Source organism: Numenius arquata, chromosome 11 (genome assembly GCF_964106895.1).
Source record: "Numenius arquata chromosome 11, bNumArq3.hap1.1, whole genome shotgun sequence".
NCBI classification, from domain to species: Eukaryota; Metazoa; Chordata; class Aves; order Charadriiformes; family Scolopacidae; genus Numenius; species Numenius arquata.
Genome location: NC_133586.1, coordinates 26,608,160 through 26,613,600, shown reverse-complemented (window position 1 = coordinate 26,613,600; position 5,441 = coordinate 26,608,160). Strand labels below are relative to the sequence as shown.

General features: G+C 54.5%; 1 non-coding gene across 1 annotated transcript; it reads left to right on the top strand.

Moving 5' to 3' along the window:
* Window positions 1–1,685: 1,685 nt before the first annotated feature.
* Window positions 1,686–1,890, top strand: LOC141470619 (small nucleolar RNA SNORA74). Its single transcript, XR_012463502.1, has one exon. It is a non-coding gene; the product is annotated as a small nucleolar RNA SNORA74 (small nucleolar RNA).
* The last annotated feature ends 3,551 nt before the right edge of the window (window positions 1,891–5,441 follow it).

The following is a 5,441-nucleotide window of genomic DNA, read 5'->3' as shown; positions in this document are numbered from 1 at the left end:
GGGGCTCCCCCTTCCCCCCGCCTGCCGTGAGGCGAGGTGGGGACGCTGAGGCTCCCCCTTTCCCCGGCCGCCATGAGGTGAGGTGAGGGCGGCGGGATTGCCCCTTTCCCCGGCCGCCGTGAGGTGAGGTGGGGGCGCTGGGGCTCCCCTTTTCCCCTGCCTGCCGTGAGGTGAGGTTTGGGCGCCGGGACTGCCCCTTCCCTGGCCGCCATGAGGTGAGGTGGGGGCGCCGGGGCTCCCCCTTACCCCCGCCTGCCGTGAGGTGAGGGCGGCGGGATTGCCCCTTTTTCCGGCCGCCGTGAGGTAGGGGCGCCGGGGCTCCCCCTTTTCCCGGCCGCCGTGAGGTGAGGGCGGTGGGATTGCCCCTTTCCTCGGCCGCCATGAGGTGAGGTGGGGGTGGTGGGATTACCCCTTTCCTCGGCCGCCATGAGGTGAGGTGAGGGCGGTGGGATTGCCCCTTTCCTCGGCCGCCATGAGGGTGAGGTGAGGGCGGTGGGATTGCCCCTTTCCTCGGCCGCCATGAGGTGAGGTGAGGGCGGTGGGATTGCCCCTTTCCTCGGCCGCCATGAGGTGAGGTGGGGGTGGTGGGATTACCCCTTTCCTCGGCCGCCATGAGGTGAGGTGAGGGCGGTGGGATTGCCCCTTTCCTCGGCCGCCATGAGGTGAGGTGGGGGTGGTGGGGCTCCCCCTTGCCCGCCGGCCGTGAGGTGAGGTGGGGGCGCCGGGACTCCCCCTTCCCTCCCGGCCATGAGATGAGGTGGGGGCGCCGAGGCTCCGCCGTTCCTCGCCTGCCATGAGGTGAGGGGCACTGGGGAGGGAGGCCTGTGGTGCCTCACCCTCCCCGGCGCTCTGGAAGAAAACAAAATGCTACGTGAAATATTCCTTCTTTTTATTTTCATTGTTATTAATGGCTGCAACGCAGTCGTGCCCGGCGGCCCGCCCTGGCTGATAACCTGTGAGGCCCTGGGACCGGAGGATAATTTGTTCAGGCTGTGCCATTTAGAAGTAATTTCTCAGCCTATTATTCGGTTTGATTTTTACACTACTTTTTTTTTTTTTTTCCTTTTTCACTTTCCACAAGCCAGATCCCAGCTGTTTAGCTCCATTAATACAGATTTAATTAATTGAATATTTGAAGTGATGTTTCTCCTGTGCTCTCTTTAGGGCTTCCAGCTGGTGCCTGGCTGAGGCGCCAGTGATGGGACGGCTGTAACACAGAGCTCGGGGCTGGCAAAGAGCTGTCTGGGGAACACAGTCCTCAGGTAACGGCTCCTCACCTGTGGCCTTTGTCTGTGGAAACCACCCAGTCTTTCCGTAGTGTGACCCGTGGAGAGGAGATGTAAGGGAATAAACCTGCGCGTGAGGCGTGAAGAGAAATGGGGAGCCTTCCCAGCTCTCTCCACGAGCCAACAAGGGGAGATGGGCAAAAAGACTGCTCCTTCTGCCATTTTGAATAAATAATGGCTTCTGCTGGCTTGTGAACGGGCCATTGGGCCACTCTGTGGTGCTGTGGGGTGGAAATAACCACCTGGTTTATGTAATGAAGCTGGAAGTTGCTGGAGGAAGCCCTGATGAGAGGAGGTGTTTGAAGCAAGGCCTGTGCCACTAGGGGTAGATACTTTAGGGCCTCTACTTCCTTCTGTCCTTTAAAAACCTCAATTTTGAGTATTTTGGGTTGTGTTCCCCCCAGCGGTAGTCAGCTACCCGTCGCTGTGCGGTGCCTGTGATAGTGTTATGCTGCTGGGAGAGGAAAGGCGCTGCCGAGTGGCTCCCGGCCCCGCTGGTGCCGTCCTGGCCTTCGGCGGTGGCGGGGTTTGGCAGCGCTCTGTGTCCCTGAGAGTGGAGTAACCCCTGCCCTGTGGGGTTAGTCCTAGATGGGGCGCAGACAGAAAATAAAAAAATAGATACCTGTTGCAGGAATTTTGTTTAATATTGCATCTTTTGTAAAAAAATGGAGGTCAGCTGGTCAGTGTTAAGAGTTGAATTGGGGGTCTCCTGTTAACTGTCTTTGAATGTTTTTTAAAGCTTTTAATTTTTAATTAATGGTTTGCATCCTTGGTTGCAGGAGGGGGCTTGCTGGGGCAGTGGTAGCTGTCGGAAGAAAAGGAAATGAGCTGTTGGTGCCGCTTTGAAGACTCCCATTTGAAAGAGATGGAGAAGATGGAAACTTCCCCAATTTAAGTGGGGCTGCTGGAGAAGTCCTTGTTTTCGGGATCTGGATGCAGTAACTTGAAATATCGAAGGTGGTTGGGGGCAAGGTGTAACACAAATTACATACACAATTTGTTAATCCCCTTTCACTGCTTGTTTAAAATGATATTCTTATTAAACTTATTTATATTTTAACTTGCTCGTTTGGGTTTTCATCGTATCGTAAGGCTGTGGGGGACAGCAGGAGTTGAAAGCTGCCCTGAATTCCCGTCGGTGGGAGGCTGGAGAGGCAGGAACAGGGCAGCGGGTGCCCCGTGCCCCTCCTACCGCATGCACTCTCTCCTCCAGAGCCTCTGCTGCAAGGATGGGTTTTTAACGAGGCTTCCTTTCCGCCGGCACTCTGAAGGAGATCAAATATTTAAAGTTTTCCATGAAGGAAATAAGGTCTGGAATTCTTGTTTCTGCTCCGGCTCCTGACTTGAAAGAACTTTCTCGTCTCCCTTCCCTGGGCCTGGGGAGGCGGGGAGGTGAAGCCCCCAGGAGATGGAGGGGTTGGAAAAGGCTGATAAATACACAAAATACATGGAAACTGGTGGGGAGGGAGAAGGCAGCCACTGTGGATTCAGAAAGAAACGCTGTTTAAACTCAAAAGCAAGCGGAGTTGTTAGAGCAAAGGAGTACGTTGCCCTCGACAAGGTGCCTGACCCATCTGGACTCAGTGCTGTCTTCTGAAGAACACTGTCGTTGTGATATAACCCAAACTTGGGAGTTTTTTAGGCTAAAACTTTTATTTCCAGTTTTTAACGCGCTGAACTGCTGTCTGCAGGTGTGTAACAGCATGGGCGTGTTGAGGTTGTCACTGGCTGGAGTTTATATAAATGTGAGGCTTTTGATAAAAACACTGGCAGGTGCCAGGTTCATTCCCAAGTTACTGATGGCTTCTGTCACGCAGAATATACATGAATTAATTACAGTGCTGAATTTTATCGGGGCTCTCCTAATTTTTAAATGTCCCTGACGCTGCTCACTTACCTGTTTAGCCCTTCTGCCCTCTGAGTGTTGCTGAGCTTTGAATACACGTTTGTTACTCTCTATACAGAAAGATTTTCGAAGTATTGAACGTCATTGAGAAAAAGGTTTTTCTTAGTTGCCATCTATGACATACACAAATAATCTCCCTGGGTCTGTGGGAACAAGTTCGACCTGCAAAATTAACGCCGGTGTTTCCTGCGGGTTTCCATCGTGCCTGGCGATCTCCCTCTTCCCAGCAGGACAGCGAGGGGACCTCTTGGAAACACACTTGCTGCCTCGGGGCACTCTGCTGCTGTACCAGCTGTGTCTGAAATCGGCAAAAAAAAAAAAGTAATATACGCTGTCAGCCACATAAATTATGTGCTTCGTGGACAATAAACACATGGTGACTGGTTTATTTCCTTGAAAAACTGTTTTCCACGGAACAGCTCTCAGGGCTGAACCCGAGACTTGGGGGCTTGGTTGTGCCGGAACAAAAAAGGCAGGATTAAAGGTGGCGGTGATCCCATGGGAGCGCTGGGGGGCGGCCGCGGAGCTCTGCCTCCTGCACTGGCAGGGCTCTCCAGGCCCTGCAGCTGGAGGGAAACCACTTCCCCTCCCCGCCCCCCCAAAAAATCCCTCAGGCTTTGGAAAAAAACATAGGAACGTCATAAAAAATGTCAGAACCCAAGCGGAGAAGGGAGCAAGGCCTGCTTTTCTACTTGGGGAAACGCTAAAGTGATTTATGTTTCTGTTTATTAGCACCCTATGCTTTGCAATCTTGATACGACGTTTTACTGGGCAAAAGCAGCTTCACGTTCCACCAAGGCACGTTGCTCTGCTTTTGCTGCTCTGCAGCAGCGGAGCACAGAACTGTTGTTAACTTAGATTTACGTGTTGGCTTTCCAGCACCTAATTGTGTTTTATCCCGAGCTTAAGAGACCTGCATTTCTCCTGATTATTCTCTGAGCGCTCTCATATTATTTCAACACGTAGTTTGTACTGGTCCCCTGGGGGGTGTTTTGTGGTTTTTTTTTCAAATACTTTCTGTGTTATTGTTTCATTGTGCTCTCCGGCCGCACACAGAGAAGAAAAATCAAATCCAAAAGGCAGATTTTTCCCTGTTTTCCCTGGAGACAGCCTCCTCGCCTTTGTAAAGCCACCCAACGCAGCAGCTCCCGCGGTGGCGGAAAGGCCGAGTCTTCAGCCCCAAATCAAACTGGAAAGAAAGATATCGAATGTGACAGAATTTTAAATGATAAATGTTACTTACCTGATTCTACAAGTACTGTTTTGGTCATAAAAATCAACAAATTCAAGGAGAGCGCAGGAAGGGTGACCTTTCCGCGGCCGAACACCAGGTGGCAATATTGGCTCAGATGAGAGGGCAAGCCTTGCACACAAGCTGTGGGCGTTTTTTTTTTTTTTTTTGCCAGAATCTTCTAATGAACCTAATACGCATCGAGAGCCCAATGTCTTAAATATTTCAGGCAGGGTAACATCTTCATCCTGCTGAGGAGAGCCGTCCTTAGGCCTGAGCTGACAGAGCATGGCCGCGCCGGCTGCCCGGCCTAGGCCGCTGCAGGGACTATGAGTGCCTGCCCGATTACAAAGATAACAAGGCTTTGGGGTTGGAAGAGCTAAGTGACAGCGACGAATAATTATTATCTTGGGCAAATATGGGCGAAAACGCCTGGGTAGCGTGACCCGTTCCTTTGCAGTAATGGAAGGCGGCAGAGAGAGCCCTGAGGGGAGCTGTGAGGAGAGCCCCGGCTCTCTCTGAGGAGGGTTTGTCTCCGCCGGCGCTGGGGACGCGTTTCTTCCTGGGGTTACCAGGAGTTCAGAGGGCACCAAGGCCGGAACTGTCCCTCTGGATGTCACCCGCGGTGGGGCCGGGGCCGGCGGGCGGCACTAAGGAGCCTGAGGGCGGCCGCGAACCTGCGGCCCCCGGATCTCCCCCCTCCCACCCCCGGCTCCCTCAGCGCGGGCCGGGGGGCGGGGTCAGGCGGGCGCCAATCCCCTCCCCTCCCCTCCCCTCCCCTCCCCTCCCCTCCCCTCCCCCCGCGCCTCCCCTCCCCTCTCCTTCCCATCCGCCCCGGCGGGAGCGCGCGGACAATGAGCAGCGGGCGGGCGGCGGGCCGGCGGCTGCGGAGCTCTCGCGAGAGCAGGGTGAGCGCCGCCCCCCCTCTCCCCCCCCCAGCCCCCAACTTCTCGCGAGACCTGGGCGGGTGCCGCCTCCTCCCTCTCCCTCCCTCCTTCCTTCCCTCGGCCACATCCCC